This window comes from Gigantopelta aegis, chromosome 9 (assembly GCF_016097555.1).
Source record: "Gigantopelta aegis isolate Gae_Host chromosome 9, Gae_host_genome, whole genome shotgun sequence".
Classification (NCBI taxonomy): domain Eukaryota; kingdom Metazoa; phylum Mollusca; class Gastropoda; order Neomphalida; family Peltospiridae; genus Gigantopelta; species Gigantopelta aegis.
In genome coordinates this window covers 3,304,920-3,317,055 of record NC_054707.1, presented here as the reverse complement: position 1 = coordinate 3,317,055, position 12,136 = coordinate 3,304,920, and positions in this window count along the sequence as shown.

The window sequence follows — 12,136 nt, the reverse complement described above, 5'->3', positions numbered from 1 at the left end:
CCCACCCCCCCCACCCCCCCCCAAAAAAAAAGAAGAAGAAGAAAAAAAACTAAGTGCTCACATGTAGTGAAAAAAAAACAAAAAAAAACAACAAAAAACATTTGAACAGTTTGTCTCTTTGATTCGAGTGACGTTAATAAACATTGTGTTTATCAAAAGTTCGCGCAAATTTGAAAAAAAAATTAGAGAAAAGTATACTGCTTGAGAAAATATATAAAATTAGCTACACTATCGCCAGAATTCTTGAACATGGTGTCAGGAGGCATACCCTTTTCCAGCTCCAATGGAAATGAAAGGTGATGTGAAAAGCAGCTGGAAATTTGCTTAGTTCACAGTGGCACAATTATGAAGTAGCAACCGAACTGGATAAAAAAGATGAGACTATTAGGCCTATGGTGGCAACACTTAAGTGTGTTGGGAAAAGAGTGCTACTTGATTTATCAACATCTAGATATTTCCCAAGAGAACATAAAGAAAGAGAAAGAAATTCTCAAAGCACTTCAGAAATATTTTGAACCCAAAACCAATGTTATATATGAACGCTGCATATTTATTATCACAAATCAAGGTACCTCTGAAAATATAGAAACCTATGTTACTACAGTTCCGAGTCATGTGCATATGGCAACCTTCGAGATGAACTCACGAGAGACGGAATAGTCTTGGGTACAAATGATGAAGGTTCACGGTCTAGAATGCTTCGAGAGCCAGAGTTTATTCTTGAGAGAGCTATAGACGTGTAGAACTAGTGAGATAACTACACAGCAATTGAGGAAGTTAAAAGAAGGAGAAATTCATCCAGTAAACAACACTGCAAGAAATAAAGATTCGGGGAGAAAGAGATAAAAGACATAAATATTTCTCGTCGCAATTTGGAGAAAAGCCCGAAAGAGACAAAAGAGAGAAAATATCCTGCAAATACTGTGGAAATAACAGCATGTCTAGGATGAAAATAAATGTCCTGCATATGGCCAAACGTGTTCAAAATGCAAAAAAGAAGAATCACTTCCATTCAGTTTGTAGACAGTCGCGCATTGTAATGTCAAAAAGAGTACAAGCAGTAAACGAAAATTGCAACTTTGAGTGCTCTGAATCCGATGAATCACTGTTTTAAGTTTATTCGAAAAAACTTGAAAAGCAATGGTTCGTGAATATGAAAATTAAAGTCGGAAAATGTAAACGGTATGGTCAAATGTCAGATGGACACAGGCTCCACCTGCAGTTTAATCAGCTTGAAGGAACACTGCTGTATTGTGCAAGATGGTAATCCTAAGCTAGAGCAATACAAAGTGAGATTGAAGCTGTATGATGGCACACGGATGCTGCCACGAGGACAGTGTAGAATTAATTGCGCAGTTGGAAACAAAACCAAATACATATCATTCCTAGTAGTCGATGTGGAAAAGTGACTTTCGCTGATGCATGTGAGAACATGGGTTTGGTAACTCTCAACACAGTAAACACTGTAACTGATCATTCCACTCCACAAGCAGATCATAGATGAGTTTGGTGATGTGCTCGAGGGATTAGGAAGCATACCAGGAACATATCATTTAGAAACTGACCCTACTGTAAAACCTGTACAGCAGCAACCACGCAAGGTACCAAAAGCTTTAGAATCTGATCTTAGAAAAGAAATTGACAGCCTAGTCAAACACGTAGTACTCGCAAAGGTAGTCACTCCTACAGATTGGATAAGCAGTATGGCAGCTGTGAAGAAACCCTCGGGTAAACTGCGCATTTGCTTAGATCCAAAAGATTTGAATGGTGCAAAAAAGAGATGTCACTATCCGATGACCACAATAGAAGATATTTTCCCAATGATAGCAAAAGCAAGTGTTCACAGTGTTGGATGCAAAAGATGGATTCTGGCACATTAATCTTGATACATCCAGTAGTTACTTGACTACAGTTTGGACACCATTTGGACGGTACATTCGCATGCTATTTGGACTCAAATCTGCACCTGACGAATTTCAGCGTAGGCAACATGAAACACCAGACGGACTTGAGGGCATTGAGATTATCATAGATGATATTTTGATATATTGTTGTGGTGACAACACCGATGATGTTATCAAGGACCATAATACAAACCTGAGAAGAGTTCTTGAATGTGCTTGTAAAGTTGAATTGAAATTCAACAAAGACAAGTTTGAAATTGTGCCAACCAGAGGTACGGTATATTGGTCACATACTTACCTCAGAAGGAATTCGTCCAGATCCAGCCAAAGTCCAAGCAATTTTGGATATGCCAAAACCAACAGATGTCAAAGCTGTTTAGAGGTTTATCGGTTTTGTTACTTACTAGTTTGTGAACCACTCAGACGGTTGACAAATAAAGGTGTCGTCTGGTCATGGCAGTCACAACAGGAAAACACATTCCAGAAAATAAAGAGTTTGGTTACCAAACAATCTGTTCTAAAATACTATGATCTGGCAGAGGAGGTCACAATTCAATGTACTGTAAGCGAAGTCGGACTTGGGGTAACATTACTGCAGAATGGACAACCAATCGTCTTTGCATCAAGGGCATTATCACAGGTAGAACAAAGATATGCCCAAATCGAGAAAGAATACCTAGCAATAGTGTTCGCATGTGAGAGGTTCGACCAATACAGTTTTGGACGTGACTTGATAACGGTACATTCCAACCACAAGCCTTTGGAAACAATTTCCAAAAAGCCATTATTAGCAGCACCGAAACGACTGCAGTGAATGCTCTTGAGACTCCAGAAGTACAGCCTTCATGTTAAGGACAAGAAAGGTACAACACTGTATTGCAGACACTTTGTAACGTCCTTCACTACCTTTTCAAAAGGCAGAAGATAATGGTACATTACAGATCTTCGGTGTGCATGAGGAGAAATTCAGAGAAGAACTTGGCTGGCTGCATTAACTTCTGTGAATCGTTGACGGTTAATGAGCCAAGACTACAACATATACGAACACACACACGGCAAGTCGAGGCTCTTTAAACGCTAAAATCAGTTGTTCTATCTGGTTGGCCGGAAACAAAGAATGAAGTACCAGTCCTGATACGAGAATACTGGAACTTTCGGGATGAGATGACAATACAAAATAGAATTCGCTTCAAGGGAAACCGAATGATAATTGGGTGTGGAAACATCACTCAGAAAAGCTAGAGATGCTTTATACTAGCCGGAAGTGGCAACTGAAATCAAGGACTATATCCAACAATGCAGTATCTGCGATGAGTACGAATCACACCAGCAGAAGGAACCACTCCTGACACATGATGTCCCTGATCATCCCTGGAGCAAAGTAGGTATTGACATGTTCACACTGCACTCACAAGACTACCTAGTAACAGCGGATTATTATTCAGACGTCTGTGTACTTGACATTCTTACCAATACAATTTCTGCAACAATCGACGATTGTCTCAAAGTACATTTTAGCAGACATGGAATTCTAGATATTGTTGTTACAGACAATGATCCACAACTAGCTAGCAAAGAATTCAGGGAATTTGCACGAGAATGGGAATTTGAGCATGTCACATCTTCACCATATCACAGTCAGTCTAACGGAAAAGCTGAATCAGCTATGAAGATAGCTAAGAAACTGTTAAAGAAAACTAAGAAAAATGGCAGTGATCTCTGGAAATCCATTCTGGATTGGTGAAACACACCAACTGAAGGTACGGAAAGTAGTCCATTACAGAGACTGGTGAAACACACCAACTGAAGGTACGGAAAGTAGTCCAGTACAGAGACTGGCGAAACACACCAACTGAAGGTATGGAAAGTAGTCCAGTACAGAGACTGGCGAAACACACCAACTGAAGGTACGGAAAGTAGTCCAGTAGTGAGACTGGCGAAACACACCAACTGAAGGTACGGAAAGTAGTCCAGTACAGAGACTGGCGAAACACACCAACTGAAGGTACGGAAAGTAGTCCAGTACAGAGACTGATGACGTGAAGAACGCAACATTCAGTACCAATTGCTCAAGTTCTGCTAAAACCACGAGTGATTGCACGAGTGTCAGAAAACATCAAACTAAAACGTCAGAAGGCAAAGTTCCATTACGACAAGCATGCGATGGAACTACCTTAACTTCATATTGGACAACCAGTTCGTATGGCACCACTTCCAAATAATCGCAACAAAAGATGGAGACATGGCGAGTAGACAGTTTCTACAAGATCTTACATTGTTGACATTGGTGGACATTTGTATCGTCGCAACAGGAAATACCCGCGTGACACATCAGAAAATACATTGAACACGGGCATTTCGCAGAGACCAGAGAGTGAAATTGTTACCAACACTGACAATCCAAAGGCAGCTATAAAACAGTGAATCAAACCTGACAGTCAGTAGTGCAATCAAGTTTCAGAAAATGGGAGAACAGTGCACAACAACAAATACCAGGTGTGCCAGAACACACAGCCTGCCCCAAAAGTATGATGACTTTGCAGGGCCGTAGCTAGCGGGGGGTGGGGGTGGGGGGGGGGGGGGGGTGGAAGGGGGCAAGGGGGGACAGTTGCCCCCCCCCCCCCTCGAAAAACATCCGGAAAGCATTATAGAAACTTAATGAAAATTCTCTTCTTAACTGTTTAAGGAGTTTTAGACTATTAACTACTCAGTTGCCCCCCAAAACAAAACATCCTAGCTACGGCCCTGCTTTGTTGCTGGCCACCTCTACATTATTTTTCAAGTGCATAGCGAAGTTTAGTGGTGTGCCTAAAGCAGACTTGTTTTAATTTGCTTTAAAGTATAAGATTGAGAATCCGATGATAAGATCCATTAGCATTAGTATAGATAGTGGGTTTTAAATTTAGTTTGCATAGTTCTGCGATTGCTTTAGTTAACTAAGCAATGTACGATAGTGTTCGTTTTATTGATTTTTTTTTTTTTTTATTTAGTGTCAAGTGAACACTAACAGAGTAATGTGTGAAATTTGAACACTAACTGAGTAATGTGTCAACAAAAAACAAACAAAAACAAACAAAAGGAGATGTTACCATGTCATGTGTCTTGTGACCCGGTCTGATGATGTCACTGTTATACGTGTGCTCACACGAAGTTTCTGAATAACCAGGTTAACAACGCGTTTTGGATATATAACCCTAAATGCACCTAGAAAACGTCTGGACAAAACAGTCTTGCGGGGGCGGATTATGGTTGCACGGAAACCCCCCTCGGCTAAAAAAAAAAAACGAAAAAAGAAGAAAGAAAAAAAACCCCACCACGTAGATCTAAATTGATGTCCACGTAAAATTTATAATTTCAAATCATAAATATTTACTTATTGTTTCGGAAAGCATAAATCTGTCCCTGTCTTGATATCAAATTAAATAAATTTATAACCGCCAAGCCGTCCACCGATTATTAAGAATTTACGTTTTACAAATAATGTGGCATTGTCCCCAGACAACACAATAACATTCAGGTAACGTTTAAAACCTCCCACCCACCCTACCCCCTTTATACTGTCCTACTGAATTATGAAAACAAGTTATTAAAAAGGACACTTCAAGGGGAAGGGGCGTCATGGAACTCTCTGCATCCGCCAATGTGAGAGGTACGTTGCTCATCACAGTATATCATAACACACGAGTTGCCGGTTATCAAGTGCAGATATCATAACACACGAGTTGCCGGATATCAAGTGCAGATATCATAACACACGAGTTGCCGGTTATCAAGTGCAGATATCATAACACACAAGATGCCGGTTATCAAGCACGTATATCATAACACACGAGTTGCCGGTTATCAAGCACAGATATCATAACACACGAGTTGCCAGTTATCAAGCACAGATATCATAACACGAGCTGCCAGTTATCAAGCACAGATATCATAACACACGAGTTGCCAGTTATCAAGCACAGATATCATAACACACGAGTTGCCAGTCCCATAACAGGCGTGCGCTACAACAGCTTGTTCTGAATGTACACGTAAAACCCTCTGACCTGACCTGACCTGACCTGGTGTTTTAAAAACGTAACATAAAACATGAAGCAATGTAACCAGAGAAACATAATGCAACTCAGTAACATCGTCAGTGCCCTCTAGCGTTATTCTATTATAAAATGTGAAAATAACATTCACATAGTAGAATAACGCTAGAGGACACTCGAGCTAAAATAATGTTAAAAATCGAAATTTAAAACTATAATTTAGCGTTTCCGATTGTATAGATGATAGACATTCAAGCAGGGTAGCCATGAGCAACCTCTACTGCCAACACGCATTCTCCTCTCAGTAGAAAATTGCCCCCTTCTCTCTCTCTCTCTCTCTCTCTCTCTCTCTCTCTCTCTCTCTCTCTCTCTCTCTCTCTCTCTCTCTCAAAACAACATCAACTTTTCCTTCATCAGTATCCACCCACTTGTATCATTTTGCTCTGACCAATTGTTTCATAATTTTTATTGCACACCCGTCGTGAGAACATCATTCGTTATTTTTGTTAACACATGCTGTTGACGCATATCCGTGCGATAACAATTTAAAGACGTACGACTGACTGCTCCCAGGTGATGACCAGGGCCCGTGCTTATAAAACTTTTAGTCCAGACTCGATCTCTAATGACGTCATACGCATACAATTTGTATGGCGTTGTCATGACATTAGTGTCTCAGATTCTATTAGAGTCTCGAGTCTAGACTCTAAAAGTTTTATAAGTACCAGACCAGGGCCCATGCTTATAAAACTTAAAGTCTAGACTTTAATAAAGTCCAGACTTTAACGTAATGCTATTTGAATGGCGTTGCCATGACGTTAAAGTTTGGACTTTATTAAAGTCTAGACTTTAAGGTTTATAAGCATGGGGCCTGGTCGCCATTGTCATAACATCCAATCAAAAAAAACAAAAGAAGCATGATCGAAATCGATTACTCTATGACGAAAAATTTAACCTGAAATTGACTTGTCTGTGACCACAAGTTAACTAGGCCTACATGCGCTGTAAGAAATAAAATACTACATTCGTATGCATTAGATACCATTGATCTTACAACTGGTTTGAAAACTTATTCATCTGGCTTTCGCTTGTTAAATACGTTTTGAAACAATTCGTAAGCTAACTGGTATCTAACGGCCACTCGTGTAGTAGGCTATTCTCCATTTTCAACGGTGGGTGTGGGGCATGTGGGGATCAATGCATAATACTTAATTGAATTGAAAAAATATATTAAATTATAACAAAAATGAAATATTTACCACAGAATCAGCCAGTTGTACAACACTTCTTGCCTTTCAATTTATTACGCAAACAAGAAATCACACGAAACAGGACTGGTCTAGTAAAACAGTCATTACGAAATGGCTAGAATATTACATAATTTTATGTTTGCCTTAATTTAAGAACGTGCATTGGCCACTTAACCAGGTGGACGTAAAGTTTACGGTAAACATAGTGTCATTTAGAGTAATATTATATTACCAAACTACTTGTGTTGTTGACCCGTTTTCAAACGTGCACCGTGGTATAATCATGTTGACACAAAGATTCAGAAGTAGTCATTGATGTAAAGGTCGAGGTCCACAACATTATGTTTGGACACGCTGTTACCGAAGGTAGAGATATGAGGGGCAAACATTACAGGCGCCTGGAGAGGGTCCAGGGGGGCATCGTCCACCCCCACCCCCACCCCCATAAAGACAATGCACTGGCCCCAGAAATTGTGGGTGTGGGTAATGTTTGACATGTTTCCATCAGATAACTGTTTAAGCACGCCTGTCGTGGTCAGACCCTCTGATTTCGCCTGATAGTTCTGTGCAAAATAGGTTCCAAAATTGAAAATTAAATTAATATATACTACACCCACCCACCCCCACCCCACCCCATCTCCACTCCCCGTCTAATGATGCTTATGCAGAGTTTTTCACAACTGAGACGGGCGGACAAGGAATTTAGTGGGGTTGTTTTTAATGATTAATTTAAAAAAAAAAAAAGTCATTAAAAAGCACACTTCTAAGAGGCGGGGGTGGTGAGGCGTCACGGAACCTCGGCGACCCACCCCCTGGATCCACCAATATGAGATGTACGTTGCTCATCATAGTACTCGTAACATAATAACACGAGTTGCCAGTTAACAAGTACAGACATCATAACACACGGGTTGCCAGTTGTCAAGTTTATGTCCCTACGTAAATAGGAGCCTAATTTGATCAGCGCTATATAGCGAGTGTCAGCTGTATAGTATTTCACGAGGAATCTATTCAACTCCACGTATTAATGTGACAGAAAGATGCCTACCAATACTATATTAAAGGGACATTCCCGAGTTTGCTGCAATGTTTTAAGATATTATCGACTAATAAAATAGTTCTACGAGTAAACTTACATATTAAATATATTTTCTTGTTTAGAATATTAGTGGCTGTATATTAAACGTGTTTCTGATCGTTCTAATATTTGTACTAGGTTAATTTTATTTCCTAAAAAATATTTTTTGAAGACAAAATCCAGTTTGGGCTTCTTACAAATATTAAGACAACCAGAAACACATTGAATATACAGACACTGATATTCTAAACCAGAAAATATATTAAATATGTAAGTTTAATCGTAGAAATACTTTATTAGACGGAAACATCTTACAATGCAGTAAACTCAGGAATTTCCCTTTAAATTATCACCCGGTTAATAACAGGTATTATAACTGAACAAACAGGCCTACTTGAAATGAACAATAGTTATGGGGGTAACACGTTACTTGCGTAATGCGTGTTCTGTACCTCACCACCCCAATACACACGCGCGCGCGCGCGCGCGCACACACACAAACACATACACGCATGCGCACGCACACACACACACACACATACACGCATGCGCGCGGGCGCCTACACACAATGATTGTTATCAACTTTATTAATATCCTATTGTTACATTCTTACAAATGAACAAATTTTAAAAATTATTCTCTAAATGATAAAAAAAAAATTTGAATAAATAAATTTTAAAACAATTTTTATTTCCAGTTTAAATTATAATTATTCAACTTACCATATGCCTAGTTCCTCAGTGAATTGTGGTTCTTCCCGACTTGCATTTCTACTCCAAACGCGTATCACCATGCTAATATTTACATTGTTCTGCGTGAGGTTAACCTGTTACAGAACACGATATCGCACACGGCGGCATTGGTCGATTTTCAGATACACGTTCAAGTGCACGTCATCAGTCAGTTCCTGAACTAAATTCTCGCATCACAATACATTATCACTGCTAGAGACAGAGCCATAAATATGGACATATTATTATCAAGTAGGTACACACAGAATATGACATGTGCAAGCACACCGAGATAACTATATATCGGCTATATGTCGAAATCAACGCACGGCACAATACAATAACCAGTTGATAATATCTTGAAGAAAAGAAAGATTAGGCGTGTATTAAGTTGTAACTGTGCCACGAATCTTTACAGTATTTCAAGGACGATGTCATTTCAATACTCCTCTTCATATCTGTATAATATTTCGCGATCCTGTCTTTGGGAAAGAGGCGGTTTAGGCTTCCGCAAGGAATGTACTTCTGTCCTATTGTATTTGTAGATCTCATGTACTTATCCCGCAAAGGGGTCTCATTGTATTATGATTCTCATACATTTGTGTCTTATTCATGAAAAGGCTCACAATGCATGGCTGTGTTCTATTAGGCTTAAGTTTACACTCTACTAATGATGAATACAGGAGTTTCAAAGCTTCTCCGATTCGTCCCTCGATTAATAACAAAAACATGATACATTCTAAATCAAGTGGGTTTTTTTTAACCAAACAGGGACGTACATAGGAGGGTGCAGTGGGGTGGGGGGTGGGGTTGCTCAAATACAAATGCGAAAAAGTGAGCATTGTGTCTCAATTAAGAGCCCATAAAGAATATTACAGTACTATGATTCGTTCTTAATTCTCCCTCTTTCCTCACATATTATTATTTTAAAAATTACCAGTATCTTTTAATTTAAGTATACAAGACTTCTTTAACTAACAGGACTGTTATTGTTATTTATTTATTTATTTATTTTACTCTCTCTCTCTCTCTCTCTCTCTCTCTCTCTCTCTCTCTCTCTCTCTCTCTCTCTCTCTCTCTGTGTGTGTGTGTGTGTGTGTGTGTGTGTGTGTGTGTGTGTGTGTGTGTGTGTGTGTTTGTGTTAATACAGTTAATTCTGAATGTTTTTATAGAATTTTTGTGATATATGTTAAAGACTTATTCTTTAATTCTGTTAAAATAAGTTGTTTGTATTTATAACATTTTACATTAGCCAATTAGTTTTTACATTGAAATGTATTGATAAATCAATTAATTCATGTTATTATAATTTATGTTATCATTCACTCACTAATTGAAAGTTTGTTTAGCCAATAATTTTGAGATATGTAGAGTATTTCCTTGACAATTATTAAAATGTTGTTCATTTAAGGAACATTTTATTAACCAAACACTAACGTTTGTAGCCACTTTGTGCAAAAACTAGCAATTGGCTAATTATTTGGCAATGGACCGGGTGAGCCCTGCTCTTTCACTCCCTCACTCGTAGGCTCACTTGTTAATTTCCAGTCTTTAGTATAATATATGGCCATTGATCGTTCCAGCCAGTGCACCATGACTGGTATATCAAAGGCCGTGGTATGTGCTATCCTGTCTGTGGGATGGAGCAATGTACAATGTAGCGGGTACCATCCCGTCCCAGGGTTGGTCACTGGCGAAGTCAGAGGCTAAACCTGGGATGGGCGTGTCTCAACCTTATGGATAGGGGCACGTTAATAGAGTTCCTGGTCCTGTTCTTGCAGCGGGTTTCCTCTTCATGACTGTGTCAAAATGACCATATGTTTGACATCCAACAGCCGAGGATTAATAAATCAATGTGCTCTAATGATGTCGTTAAACAAAACAAACTTCTTCTCTTTTTTTTAAGTAATATATACTTAAACTATTACGTTTATATATGGTTGTGATATTTAACTACGTTGTAACTCCACTGACGTTTGTAAACAAAGAAAAAATATACTAGTTCTCCACAGTTTCGTGACACGCTGTACTGTTAGGCTTTTTCGTGACACAAAGCAGTTATCTGTCAAACTATCAACAGTGGGTGAAGGGGTGTTCGTGGATTTTTTTTTCGTTCTTTTCTTTTCTTTTCTGTTCTTTTTTCTTTCTTTTAACTATCAAGCTTTGTTTATCGAGTAGATTAAGGCAGCATACAGTATAGTTGAATACGTTACAACTCTATCAGACCAGACCTCTATCAGCTATTGTAATGAGGTCAAGGTACAAATGACGGTTTCTTTTCTTCACAGTCATGTTCAGGCCTGCTACACTGCCGTGTTCAGTGATATTATACTGCGTGACACTCAGTGGCGGATCCAGAAAGGTTCTCGGAGGACTTCCACCCCATTAACGTTTTTGTCATAAAACATAAATTACACTATTATTTGTGTAAACAAGTATCACTAATTTTCACACCATTAAGAAATACCTACTATAAAAAACCTCTACAGTGTTTGACATTCTCAAAAAAAAAAGAGAGGATATTTCATGGTTTTTGTCAAATATGATTTATATCTCATCTCGTGAAGTTTGCAATCATATCTCACGAGTCGCGCTTACCCGATCGAGAGCGAGTGTGACACATGAACCCTGACACGAGTTTCGTAAATTCAGTGCGATTCACACGCGAGTGTGATCAGTACTTTGTTATCCACATCATCCAAAATACTGGTTATATTTCTCTGAATATCTCAAACTATGTGGATAATAAAATACAATACATAAATCAAGGCAAAGTATATTTTAACACAATTTTGTAACGACTGGTATTGCATATAAAATATATTTTCTTGTTTAGAATATCAGAATCTGTATATTCAATGTGTTTCTAGTTATCCTAATCTTTGTAAGTAGCTCAAATTGAATTTTGTATCCCAATAATTAAGACTATATGTCAGAATCACCAGACTGTTGACACGCAATAGCCGATGATTAATAAATCAGTGTACTCTAGGGGTGTCGTTAAACAAAACAAACTCTGTATCTTTTATTGGCAGTTTTTTCTGACATCTACATATTACCCTGTTTATCCATATCTAAGTCAGTCTTCAACTGTTATTAGTTTGCACGCATATGTTTTATTGTTTAAAGTGCTATCTA